We start from the raw sequence: 14,660 nt of genomic DNA, 5'->3' as shown, positions 1-14,660 counted from the left end.
TTCAATGAAGTCCCATCCCAGTAGAATGAATAAATGAAATGTGACCTAAATACCTTTAATAAACTCAATCTCTTCAATCTTAAAAATGGATAACTGCTCTCTTTGCTCTAAAAGTATCATACTTTTTATAGCGTACCTTCAACTCACCATACCGCTATAAAAAAGTATGACTCACTCATCATAACAAGGAAGAATCTCCAGTGGCATTCTACACTCTTAGAAACAAGGTTTCCATAGGAGAACCCCTTTTGGTTCCAGGTAGAACTATTTTGGGTTCCATGTAGAACTATTTTGGGTTCCATGTAGAACACTGTAGAAAGGGTTCTACATGGAACTCAAAAGGGTTCTTTCTACCTGGAACCAAAAAGGGTTCACCTATGGGGACAGCCAAAGAACCCTTTTAGGTTTTAGACAGCACCTTTTTCTCCCAGAATGTATACATGGTGCTGTACACTGAGTATACAAAACATTAAGAACACCTTCCCAATATTGCGTTTGAACCCCCCCGCCTGTTCTCTCCAGAACAGCCTCAATTCGTCGAGGTGTCGATAAGTGATCCACAAGGATGCTGGCCCATGTTGATCCAATGCTTCCCACAGTTGTGTCATGTTGTCTGGATGTCCTTTGGGTGGTGGACCATTCTTGATACACACGGGAAACTGTTTTGCGTGAAAAATCCAGCAGTGTTGCAGTTCTTGACACAAACCGGTGCGCCTGGCACCTACCACCATAACCCGTTCAAAGCCACTTAAATCTTTTGTCTTACCCATTCACCCTCTGAATGGCACACATATACAATCCATGTTCAATTGTATCAAGGCTTAAAAATCCTTATTTAACCTGTCTCCTCCCTTTCATCTACACTGATTGAAGTGTAGTGAACAAGTGACATCAATAAGGGATCTTAGCTTTCACCTGGTCAGTTTATGTCATGGAAAGAGCAGGTGTCCTTAATGTTTTGTACACTCTAGCTATTTTTACAGCTCCACTTCAATTAAAGACAACACAGGCTTTTACAAGAAATGGTCTAGTAGTGACCGACTAAGAAAGTCTCACGATCTCCTGGGGCGACTTTCTAAACATGGCCTAAGTTTTGTGGATAATTTTAGAGCTGGCCTCAAGAACTCGGCTGATTAAATGCTTGACATCATCTGCAATCACTTTAAAGGGGAAATTTAGAACATGTTATGGTCCATATAACCAAAATCAAGTCTCCACATCAAGTCGCCAAGCGGAACATGTATGGTAGTGATTGTAGAGAGTCACTGACACCCTCTATAGTAAATCTCCAGAGGTTGTTATTAACATGTCAACCACCCTGTCATTCTGCTGTAAATCACCTACATGTTTTCACTCACAGTGAAATGCAGACCCTCTCCACGACAGAGCAGCCAGTGTGTGGCTCTAGGTGTACTGTATGTCACTGATGTAAACACCTGTGGAGTGTATGGACCTCTGGCCCTACCTGTTTCTGTTGTCTGAGTTGAAGTAGGATGAAGTTCTCTAGGACCAGATTGCCTCACCCCCAAATCTAACTTTAAAGGGGCAATCTGCGACAGGTACATCACTTTAAAAAAAATATTTTAAATCAATGTTATATACCCACTGATTCTTGAATAATACAATTAATAAATGCCTCATGAGCTTAGTTCAACTGTCATACCTCATCAGAACCCAAAATATGTTTTACTCCATAGTAAACAATGTAATTGTAAATAAACAAAGTATGGCCTTCAAACTTGGTTAATAAAACTAGAATTGTGTTATCATAGATGGACAGTTCTTGCATCTATAACTCTGTCTATGAATTTGAGAGTGGTTACATTTTTCCAGGACCATCCCTCAGCTGTTTACCCAAACAGTGGCAAGGTGGCGACTTTGTTATTGTTTGAACTGCAGATCTCCTCTTTAAAGCTGGAATCCTTAACTGTGAAACAGCCACGTCCGTTTGTGATATTACAACAAAGAAGTTACTGCAAACAAACCCATTTGTTTCCCTTAGGACTACAGAAGAACACAATATGTACTGCAATTTATTGACCATGCTGAGACACTACTCAGCTCTGCAACAAAACAATACCGTCAGTGGATCTGTTCCCCTACTGCAGATTCCATCTGTAAACATTACGGAGGTGGAAATACACACACACACACACTGGCCTCCTCATGTTAAAAGTGTCCCGCCACAGACCCCCATTCAAATTAGCAGCCAGCGTCCTGTTAAATCAAAGCATGTGGACATTAAGTTGTTAGGGAGCACAAAGAGCCCCTTTCTGGGTTATTTCAGAGACATATTTCATTCTCTTCCTCTTTGAGCTCCACCGAGGAGAAGGGGAGTTAGTTCTGTTGCTGTGGCAGATGTAAACATGGCTTCTGTGTGACAGCCTCGTAGGAGATGGGCCCATTAAAACAGCCTCAGGTCTGAATGGTCATGTTCTATCTGAGAAGGTACCAAACACCAGACCAAGCCAACATTTTTGCTATTTCTATATCACACTATTACTCAGTAAATTGAATCAACTCCTTTCCTCTTCTCTTTAATATTAATGTCAGTCTTCTGATGCAGAATGAAAACTGTATTAGCCTACATCAGATATCCTAATTGCATGTTTGCAAGGTGGGCTTCTGAGCCTGGGGTACAGGGCATAACAGGATTCTGTGGAAACTGGAAAGTGAGCAAATATTGAGAATCCACAGCTAAATCAAATAGTCAATAGTGAATGCAGAGCTCAGGTGAACACAATCCCACCTGAGGCTATGTCCTTGATTTACACTATGGGAGACCTGCTACCATGGCAACTGGCCCGAACCTTCCCAAGACTACATTATATTTTACTATTGGGCAGGCAGGGGAAACTAGCCTAAGGGCATTCACTTGTTTCAAAATAATTTTAGACCGACTGTGGTGGAAATCATGGCATTCGTTTCTCAGCCAGTCAAGCCAGTTAAGAGTAAATCCTCATGAATTATCCAATGAATATGATCAGACATTTATCTAGCATTTATCAAAATACTAACATATAAATAGTTTCATATGACACATAATAAAAACATTCTCCACAGTATTGAACTGTATCACTTTATTTTATTTATCTGTTATTTTACCAGGTAAGTTGACTGAGAACACATTCTCATTTGCAGCAACGACCTGGGGAATAGTTACAGGGGATGAATGAGCCAATTGTAAACTGGGGATTATTAGGTGACCGTGATGGTTTGACGGCCAGATTGGGAATTTAGCTAGGACACCGGGGTTAACACCCCTACTCTTACGATAAGTGCCATGGGATCTTTAATGACCGCAGAGAGTCAGGACACCCATTTAACGTCCAATCCAGAAGACAGCACCCTACACAGGGTAACATCCCCAATCACTGCCCTGGGGCATTGGGATATTTTTAGACCAGAGGAAACAGTGCCTCCTACTGGCCCCCCAACACCACTTCCAGCAGCATCTGGTCTCCCATCCAGGGACTGACCAGGACCAACCCTGCTTAGCTTCAGAAGCAAACCAGCAGTGGTATGCTGCTGGCAGAGAACTGAAAATAGACCAAATAGACCAATGTCCTCTTGATCTTTCATGACATGTCAACAGAGAAGAGGAGGATAATAGTGAGGTAGATCCATTTAGGGAAAAAAATCAGATAACCTCAGATCAGTTTGTGTTAAATCCCCCAGTACTGCTGGTGCTACGAAAGATATCGCTTCCTTTTAGAAGACCCCTCCCTCCCTGTCAGAATTTCCAACTTGTAATTCCGAGTTGGATGAACGTTCAAAACATGTTTTCCCCGTCTGAGCCCAGTTGTCTTGAAAGCACTGAAGTCTGAGATTTCAGATTTACAAGTTGTCTTGAACGCACCAAGACACACAAGAATGCATGTTTACCAATACCACCAGGCTCAGAGAGAAGGATAAAGGAATGTATCAATTTAACAAAACCACTTCTCTCCGTAATCAGAGAGAAGAGCAGCGCATCCATAACCATTACCTCACAGAGAGAGAGGGAAAATAACAGGACAGACCAACCACGATGCCTCTTGGAATACACAGTATCTTGTTCTTAATTGGATACTTGAAAAGTCTGTATCTAATTTGTGGTATAACAGTATCTACTTCTAAGTGACATAATACTTTTTCTTTCCAGTCATTTCTTTCCTTAGAACATAGAACATAGTTCAATAGATATGCATACATACCATAGTTAAGTAGATATCCTGTACGTAAAGGTAATGAATGCCACAGTCTTTACTGTTTGTTGCTCTAGGACAATTCTACGATGATACAGATATTTTACAAAGACACATTTACTTGAAGAACAGTGCAAATGCTAAGTTTGTGCTGTCATTCTGTTACAAAACTTTGCATCTGTTACTGTGTAAATGTTACAATTTTCAGTGGAAATTGTTCAAAGTATTAATTGTGCATAGAGTTGTATGTTGTTGTTTTTTAAAACTTTGCAATCATTGGTTTTTGTTTGACATATATTTTCAAGTGAAAAGTCTGAGTGTCAGTGTCACTCTGTTTCTGTGACATTGCCCTGTAGAACATGTTCCTCAACTATTCATGAAAGGCATTCAGCCTGGGGTGAGTCTGTGTGACAAGTACCGCCTTCACACCCCCTTAAGGGTTATGACATCACACAGAGTACCTGACCTGTTACATAAACCATTGATCATCTATCTATCTATCTCACTCACTCACTAATCCTGAGGAAACATGTGTCACGATTCTTAAGCGAGAACTGTGAGTAAAAACAATAGGCACACCTGTGTGTCTCCACCCAGTCAGCCACCTAGCACCCTGAGTCTTAAGAGAGGGAGTGTCTGAGAAAAACTCTGAGACTGAGCTTCAGACTATATCTTCAAACTAGGATCTAAGTTACAGCTTTTACTTCTAACCAAAATAAACCAGAGAACTGTGCCCAAGGGGTCACTTTACTCTCATCACACAGAATATCCCACAATGTATAACAAATTCTGCCTGCGATTCAAAATGGGTGGTACGGGGATTTCTCATGGTGATTTCCATTTAGGAGCACGGATGTATGATGTAATATACAAGAAAAATGGAAGGGATTTAGATGTGAAAGTGAATACATCCACAACATATGAGTAAATATATCCACAATTCAAAACTGGTCCTTGGACCTGCAATTACGAAATATTGTGACCATAACATTACTTGATATCATTATCTGATACTTTCAGTTCAAATGCCAACCGCTGTGTGAATTGTCCAACTCCAGGAAACCTCAAAACAACATGACAATATGTTGCTCACTCTTCAATACAACAGAATCAACACTATCTGAACCCCCTGTGAAAAGATGATTATATGTCCCACTGGGCAAATAAATGGTTGAATCAACGTTTTTTCCACATCATTAAAAACATTTAATAATACAAAACATGATGATGTTTAATCAATGTGAAAACGGATTAGATTTGCAAAAAGTAGTCAACTTACGAGGATTTTGTATTTTTTTCGCCCAACTTTTAGACATTTTTTGTTGTTGTTGATTTCACATTGAATTCATGTTAGTTGACAACTCAACCAAATGCAAATAGAGAATAGACGTTTAACTGACGTCTGTGCCCAGTGGGTTGTGCCTCAGTGAAAAAGGCAAACGTGAGAGCTACACAAAATGAATGACCATGCTGTGCAGTACAGAGTCAGAGAGAGTCTGAGGGAACGTAGGAGTAGGTGAGAACATCTCTTAGAACATTGTTGGAGTGCTCTAGTCTCTGCTAGGTTCCTAGGGCTGGACGATACTTTCAAAATATCATATCCTATATGTTTCAATTTGAGATTTTATTTTAGAATACAGTTTTAACTATGTTTTATGATTAGTGCATGACCCTAGAATTGCAACAAATACTTTCTAAGTGTTTTTTATGGTCTTTCATAATTCTGATGGTTTTATACTCAACCTAAACTAGGACAAATCTGAAAGTGAAGTAGTCCAATTTATAGAATGTTTTTTTAATTTAGCTCTGTATCAAAATATTGTTATGGACGGTATTGTAAATATCCATACCGGTACGTGGAGTCATACCGGGATAGGGGTATTCATGATATATTGCCCTAGTCTCTACATCTGCATCTAAAAACAGACCGAACCTCACTGTATATCAACCACAATACCACATTAATCTAAGAAAACAGAGAGAAATGTGAGAGAGGAGGGGAAGAGCTGAAGCACTGACATAACAAGAGAATAAACTCACCCAAAGCCTCTTCTACAGAGTAGTAGGAAATCCTTACAGGACTGACAAGGCAGCTCAAGCAGGAGTAATAGGGAAGTAACAGACGTCTTCCCAGGTAGGCAGACAGGCACTGCACCTAAGAGCTAAGTGACTCAGCACAGTGGAGAGACTCACCAATGGGAAGACTCCTCCCTCACTCCCTCCATCCCCCTTCTCCCTCTCAGAACAACCAGAGGGACAACACACAGAGACAGTACATAGCACACCAACACACAAGTGCAAACACACACACGCACAAAGGCACACGTCACACACTTCACCGTAGCACTATCCCTGTGGTGATCCGAGGGAACCAAGGGTGAATTGGCTCTGAAAGGGTGTGTAATTCAATTACATGTAATAGAATGTGCTGAATTAGAATGAGATGAGAGAGAGTTGAACATTCAGCAGCCCAAAGCTCTTTATAATAAGAACTAATCAACTTCAGAAACACCTATACTGACATACCACACTCATCCTTAGTAACTAGACTGCATGGAGGGACGTGTAATATACATTTATAGAACCAGGCTCCAATCTAATTCGATCAGGATTTAAGTGGTCATATCTTGATTCTTATCAAATATAGCAGGGATGGGCAACTTTTGAGGGAGCGCAGTGGCTAGCAGGTCTGTGCACCCACATCCATACCCACACATTTTTTATTTTTGTATTTAAATAGGCAAGTCAGTTAAGAACAAATTCATATTTTCAATGATGGCCTAGGAACAGTGGGTTAACTGCCTTGTTCAGGGGCAGAATGACAGATTTATACCTTGTCGGCTCAGGGATTCAATCTTGCAACCTTTTGGTTACTAGTCCAACGCTTTAACCACTAGGTTACGCTGCCGCCCCATATGCAAAATTGCACCTCAAGTATTCTACTATTCTAACTCTCAACAGTAAGTTGAGACCAGTGGAGGCTGCTGAGGGGAGGACGGCTTATAATAATGGCCGGAACGGAGCAAATGGGATGGCATCAAACACATGGAAACCATTACCACGAGCCTGTTCTCCCTAATTAAGGTGCTATCAACCTCCGGTGGTTGAGACCCCGACTGACAGGGGGTGGGGTGAAATTGATCCGTGGGCCTACAAAAAGGTGGGGCGCTGCCCACCCCTGAAATATAGCAAGGATTACAGCAGTGAGCCACAAATAAAGAAAGTATACCTTTTTCAGTCATACACTAAAACAACCTCCCATAAAACTATGCACACACATCTTCACATAGACCTCATTAAAGTGTTTACAAAATTCCTCACCCTCCTTTTGCTGATCTCATTTGTTTTAATCTTGTTATGAAAGTAAAAATCCCCTTTGTGAGGCAGTCTATACACACAGCACAAGCACAGAGACGGTGAGAGACGAGACTGCTACTCTCCTGAACACTCCTTATGTCACAGCTGGGTCCCACTCTCTAACTGTAGCCCACTGTAGGTTTCTGTCAGTCTGTCCACCTCCCCATACAAACATTTACACACACAGACCTTAGCTACTACAGCATTTCTTCCCAGCTAAAAGCAGTATGAAGTCCAAAGTAAACGTTACAATGTGATCCATGGATACTCACCAAGCCAATGGAAAGTATCAACAGAAGGAAAGCGATATTGGCTGAGAGAGGTCTAAACTCTCACACACACACACACACACACACACACACACACACGAGGGTATGGGAGGCATTTCCTTCTATAACTTAACCAGTCTGTCAGTAGGGATTCAACTCGGCAGGTGACTCTTCTCATGCTTTCTTAAAGCAAGACTTGACAGTTTTTCTCAAAAAGCATTTTTGGGAACTATGTTGATTTTCAAAACAGAGTTCACAAGAAACAGAACTCTGTGTCCTTTTGCAAAACAGCAAATGTGTTTTCAAAATGTATTTGCCTTCTCAAAATATAAATAGATTAATCAAAAATATATTATACAGTCAAAATTGCAAACACATTCATCAAAAGAACACTACTGCTTGCAAAAAGACGAACACAACCATACTTATCTCTTGAGTCCAAGCAGACAAAACAGAAAGTTAGTCTGTCTTTTAAAAATCCCAAGTAGATCAATACATTTCTTTGCATTCACTAACTCATGATGATCAAAATTGGGAGTACAACTACCCAAAGGTGCAGAATTATGGGAAAAATATTAAAATGTTATGCATATTTCACCTAACAATTCATACACATCAAATATGGTTTCTGATAAAAAATCTGGGAAAAAATAAACACATTGTGTGCAGGATTCATTCGTCGCAATCAACACAATCCAATTCCATGTATTCAATATAAAGGCTGGTTTGCTCATTGTTTTGAACACTCTCCATTGGTGAACAGAAACCCTAATGGAGGAACACAACTGATATGAATGTATAGGTTTCAATCTACACCAAAGCAAAGCTCTTTAATGGAAGATCACAATGTGGAAGATGATGAGTAACACAAGAGTTATTTAGAAGGAATCAGAGTCATTCATCTCCAGATGTCTGCAATATTGTAAAACATATGAACCCCAGACAGTAGGCCTACCGCTATACCCCAGACAGTAGGCCTACCGCTATACCCCAGACAGTAGGTCTACCGCTATACCCCAGACAGTAGGCCTACCGCTATACCCCAGACAGTAGGCCTACCGCTATACCCCAGACAGTAGGTCTACCGCTATACCCCAGACAGTAGGTCTACCGCTATACCCCAGACAGTAGGTCTACCGCTATACCCCAGACAGTAGGCCTACCGCTATACCCCAGATAGTAGGCCTACCGCTATACCCAAAACAGTAGGTCTACCGCTATACCCCAGACAGTAGGTCTACCGCTATACCCCAGACAGTAGGCCTACCGCTATACCCCAGACAGTAGGTCTACCGCTATACCCCAGACAGTAGGCCTACCGCTATACCCCAGACAGTAGGTCTACCGCTATACCCCAGACAGTAGGCCTACCGCTATACCCCAGACAGTAGGTCTACCGCTATACCCCAGACAGTAGGCCTACCGCTATACCCCAGACAGTAGGTCTACCGCTATACCCCAGACAGTAGGTCTACCGCTATACCCCAGACAGTAGGTCTACCGCTATACCCCAGACAGTAGGCCTACCGCTATACCCCAGATAGTAGGCCTACCGCTATACCCAAAACAGTAGGTCTACCGCTATACCCCAGACAGTAGGTCTACCGCTATACCCCAGACAGTAGGCCTACCGCTATACCCCAGACAGTAGGTCTACCGCTATACCCCAGACAGTAGGCCTACCGCTATACAACAGACAGTAGGTCTACCGCTATACCCCAGACAGTAGGCCTACCGCTATACCCCAGACAGTAGGTCTACCGCTATACCCCAGACAGTAGGCCTAGCGCTATACCCCAGACAGTAGGTCTACCGCTATACCCCAGACAGTAGGCCTACCGCTATACCCCAGACAGTAGGCCTCACGCTATACCCCAGACAGTAGGCCTCGCGCTATACCCCAGACAGTAGTCCTACTGCTATACCCCAGACGGTAGGCTTACCGCTATACCCCAGACAGTAGGCCTACCGCTATACCTCAGACAGTAGGCCTACCGCTATACCCCAGACAGTAGGCCTACCGCTATACCCCAGACAGTAGGCCTACCGCTAGCTATACCCCAGACAGTAGGCCTCGCGCTATACCCCAGACAGTAGGCCTCGCGCTATACCCCAGACAGTAGGACTAGCGCTATACCCCAGACAGTAGGTCTACCGCTATACCCCAGACAGTAGGCCTAGCGCTATACCCCAGACAGTAGGACTAGTGCTATACCCCAGACAGTAGGTCTACCGCTATACCCCAGACAGTAGGTCTACCGCTATACCCCAGACAGTAGGTCTACCGCTATACCCCAGACAGTAGGCCTCGCGCTATACCCCAGACAGTAGGCCTACCGCTATACCCCAGACAGTAGGCCTAGCGCTATACCCCAGACAGTAGGTGTACCGCTATACCCCAGACAGTAGGCCTAGCGCTATACCCCAGACAGTAGGCCTAGCGCTATACCCCAGACAGTAGGCCTACCGTTATACCCCAGACAGTAGGCTTAACACTATACCCCAGACAGTAGTCCTACTGCTATACCCCAGACAGTAGATCTACCGTTATACCCCAGACAGTAGGCCTAGCGCTATACCCCAGACAGTAGGCTTACCGCTATACCCCAGACAGTAGGCCTAGCGCTATACCCCAGACAGTAGGCCTACCGTTATACCCCAGACAGTAGGCTTAACACTATACCCCAGACAGTAGTCCTACTGCTATACCCCAGACAGTAGTCCTACTGCTATACCCCAGACAGTAGATCTACCGTTATACCCCAGACAGTAGGCCTAGCGCTATACCCCAGATAGTAGGCTTACCGCTATACCCAAGACAGTAGGCTTACCGCTATACCCCAGACAGTAGTCCTACCGCTATACCCCAGACAGTAGTCCTACTGCTATACCCCAGACAGTAGGTCTACCGCTACACCCCAGACAGTAGGTCTACCGCTATACCCCAACAGTAGGCCTACCGCTATACCCCAGACAGTAGGCCTACCGCTATACCCCAGATAGTAGGCCTAGCGCTATACCCCAGACAGTAGGCTTACCACTATACCCCAGACAGAAGGCCTAGCGCTATACCCCAGACAGTAGGCTTACCGCTATACCCCAGACAGTAGGCCTAGCGCTATACCCCAGACAGTAGGCCTAGCGCTATACCCCAGACAGTAGGCTTAACGCTATACCCCAGACAGTAGTCCTACTGCTATACCCCATACAGTAGGCTTAACGCTATACCCCAGACAGTAGTCCTACTGCTATACCCCAGACAGTAGTCCTACTGCTATACCCCAGACAGTAGTCCTACTGCTATACCCCAGACAATAGACCTACCGTTATACCCCAGACAGTAGGCCTCGCGCTATACCCCAGACAGTAGGCTTACCGCTATACCCCAGACAGTAGTCCTACTGCTATACCCCAGACAGTAGGCCTACCGTTATACCCCAGACAGTAGGCCTACCGCTATACCCCAGATAGTAGGCCTAGCGCTATACCCCAGACAGTAGGCTTACCGCTATACCCCAGACAGAAGGCCTAGCGCTATACCCCAGACAGTAGGCTTACCGCTATACCCCAGACAGTAGGCCTAGCGCTATACCCCAGACAGTAGGCCTAGCGCTATACCCCAGACAGTAGGCTTAACACTATACCCCAGACAGTAGTCCTACTGCTATACCCCAGACAGTAGGCTTAACGCTATACCCCAGACAGTAGTCCTACTGCTATACCCCAGACAGTAGTCCTACTGCTATACCCCAGACAGTAGTCCTACTGCTATACCCCAGACAGTAGACCTACCGTTATACCCCAGACAGTAGGCCTCGCGCTATACCCCAGACAGTAGGCTTACCGCTATACCCCAGACAGTAGTCCTACTGCTATACCCCAGACAGTAGGCCTACCGTTATACCCCAGACAGTAGGCTTACCGCTATACCCCAGACAGTAGACCTACCGTTATACCCCAGACAGTAGGCTTACCGCTATACCCCAGACAGTAGACCTACCGTTATACCCCAGACAGTAGGCTTAACACTATACCCCAGACAGTAGTCCTACTGCTATACCCCAGACAGTAGTCCTACTGCTATACCCCAGACAGTAGATCTACCGTTATACCCCAGACAGTAGGCCTAGCGCTATACCCCAGATAGTAGGCTTACCGCTATACCCCAGACAGAAGGCGTAGCGCTATACCCCAGACAGTAGGCCTCGCGCTATACCCCAGACAGTAGGCTTACCGCTATACCCCAGACAGTAGTCCTACTGCTATACCCCAGACAGTAGGTCTACCGCTACACCCCAGACAGTAGGTCTACCGCTATACCCCGACAGTAGGCCTACCGCTATACCCCAGACAGTAGGCCTACCGCTATACCCCAGATAGTAGGCCTAGCGCTATACCCCAGACAGTAGGCGTACCGCTATACCCCAGACAGAAGGCCTAGCGCTATATCCCAGACAGTAGGCTTACCGCTATACCCCAGACAGTAGGCCTAGCGCTATACCCCAGACAGTAGGCCTAGCGCTATACCCCAGACAGTAGGCTTAACGCTATACCCCAGACAGTAGTCCTACTGCTATACCCCAGACAGTAGGCTTAACGCTATACCCCAGACAGTAGTCCTACTGCTATACCCCAGACAGTAGTCCTACTGCTATACCCCAGACAGTAGTCCTACTGCTATACCCCAGACAGTAGACCTACCGTTATACCCCAGACAGTAGGCCTCGCGCTATACCCCAGACAGTAGGCTTACCGCTATACCCCAGACAGTAGTCCTACTGCTATACCCCAGACAGTAAACCTACCGTTATACCCCAGACAGTAGACCTACCGTTATACCCCAGACAGTAGACCTACCGTTATACCCCAGACAGTAGGTCTACCGACACAGAAGCTTTAACTGCTGGCTACTCTTCTTCCGTGGCTTAACCCAATGAGAGAAAGTCACAAGTGTTTCCCTAAAAGCTGTCTAGGTTTAAACATCTTCTATTGTACGGGCGTTCCTGAGTGGCGCAGCAGTCAAAGCACTGCGTCGCAGTGCTAGAGGCATCACTACAGACCCTGGGTCAATTCCAGGCTGTATCACAACCGGTCGTGATTGGGAGCCCCATAGGGCGGCGCACAATTGGCCCAGCATTTTCCGAGTTAAGGTTTGGACAGGGTAGACCGTCATTGTAAATTAGAATTTGTTCTTAACGGACTTGTCTGGTTAAATTAACATTAATAAAATTACAGAAAATGAGTAGCTTTATCAATTTATAGTGACAGAATTAAATTATTTACCAAAGCAAAGTAAATGTTTGGTCTCTTCGGCTATAGAAGGTTGTAGCTCAGCTTCTGAATGTCAAATAAACTTATTCAGCTTCTAAATGACCGCTAGGTACCCATTTTGATCCATCCCTAAAGCAACTTCAACAGTTGTCTGTCTGACTTGTTGTCCTTCTTACTGAGATCGCAGTGCATGTATAAATGTTAGGGCTGTCAAACAATTTAAACAAATGTATGAGTTTATTGCACGATGTGCTGTCATTAATCGCAATTAATTGCAAATTCTGAATTTGCTCAAATTGAGAAGAAATGTAAGATATGTTTTTACAAAAAGCATAACAAAAATAATAACCGCTTGATTTTGTCCAAAGTAATGGTTAGCAAAATCAGGTAAATTGATAAAGCACACTTTCTGTAACCTAAATGTCAACTTTTCTGGACATCGCATCGTTGTTGTTACCTGTATAGATTATGTTTTTTTTTATGTTTCAGTGTATTTTGAACACTTTCAGACAATAAAATACAAATAAAAAAGACAGCACTAAAATTACAAAAGGTAAACTTGACAGTCCTAATAAATGTAGCTACTTGGCTCAGCTTCTCTAGAGAAATGAAGACTTAGCAGATCTGCTGTAGTGAAAAGGAGAGTTAAACCCAGTATTCCAGTAATGCAGTTACAGACTGAATTCCCTGTGACACTGAGGCCAGAGGATCCACAACAACACAGAGAGACAGACAGGAGGATTTACAGTAAGGCCTGGGATTAAACGGCTGTGTTGAACCACCCAGACCTTCTTTAGATTAACCCTCCCCTCATCCACAGCCCAATTTTAGATTATAGGCTACCCCCTCTGAGGCTGGGCACTTGGGAAAACTGGGAGAGAGGGAGGGAGCGAGAAAGGGAGAGAGGGGGGGAATAAGCACAGAGCAAAAGGAGAAATACAGTTGAAAGAGGAAAAGGACAGATGAACGGAGAGAGAAGGGGAGGAAGCAGACTAGTGGATGAGAAGAGGGAGGAGGGTAGACGGATAAAGAGAGAGAAAGTGTGGCACAGAAAGGAGAAACTCATTCATCATTACTGCTCTAAGCGATACACACACACACAGATATGAAAATAGAACAGCAGAGAGAGAGACACACTGGCCTCCTTCAGACCCTGCCTGTGAACCTGTGTGCTGCTGAGGGGAGCATTTCTCCAGCCCAGAATGCACTGCCCTCTGCATCTCATCTTTATGGGACCATATTCATCTTTTCATTGTATTACTTTCACTTTCTCTCTGCCCTAAATTGACATGAACATAAATATAAAAAACATACCTGAGCTGTGAACATGCTGTAGGACACTTTCTGATAACTGAGACCACAAAAGACTGCGAGCGACCAACATAGTGTTGCAAAGTTAGAATGTGTGTAGTGACACCTCTAACCCCACACTCCTATGCTCATATTGACCTAACACCACAACTTGTTTAAAATAAGAAACACTGACAGTGTTATCACCTAGGGCTGGACGGAGGAAGGAGAGTACTTTAAGTACACCATGGTCACATCTACACAGTACAGTAAGTACACCGTGGTC

At 44.2% G+C, this 14,660-nt stretch overlaps 1 protein-coding gene across 3 annotated transcripts in view; it reads right to left on the bottom strand.

The window, feature by feature from the left end:
• Window positions 1-14,660, bottom strand: part of LOC118396039 (FYVE, RhoGEF and PH domain-containing protein 4-like) — a 99,901-nt gene that overhangs the window by 27,736 nt on the left and 57,505 nt on the right. Inside the window, exon 1 of one of the 3 annotated variants that reach the window (XM_052466045.1) lies at window positions 6,228-6,370. The exons of the other annotated variants lie outside the window; for them this stretch is intronic. The gene's annotated coding sequence lies outside the window, so the exon portion shown is untranslated. Of the gene's footprint in view, window positions 1-6,227; window positions 6,371-14,660 lie in introns of those variants that run through there. 3 annotated transcript variants of the gene reach the window in all.

The sequence above is a fragment of the Oncorhynchus keta genome, chromosome 17, assembly GCF_023373465.1.
Source record: "Oncorhynchus keta strain PuntledgeMale-10-30-2019 chromosome 17, Oket_V2, whole genome shotgun sequence".
NCBI lineage: Eukaryota > Metazoa > Chordata > Actinopteri > Salmoniformes > Salmonidae > Oncorhynchus > Oncorhynchus keta.
Note: the sequence above shows the minus strand (reverse complement) of the source record. Positions and strands in the feature narration are given on the sequence as shown.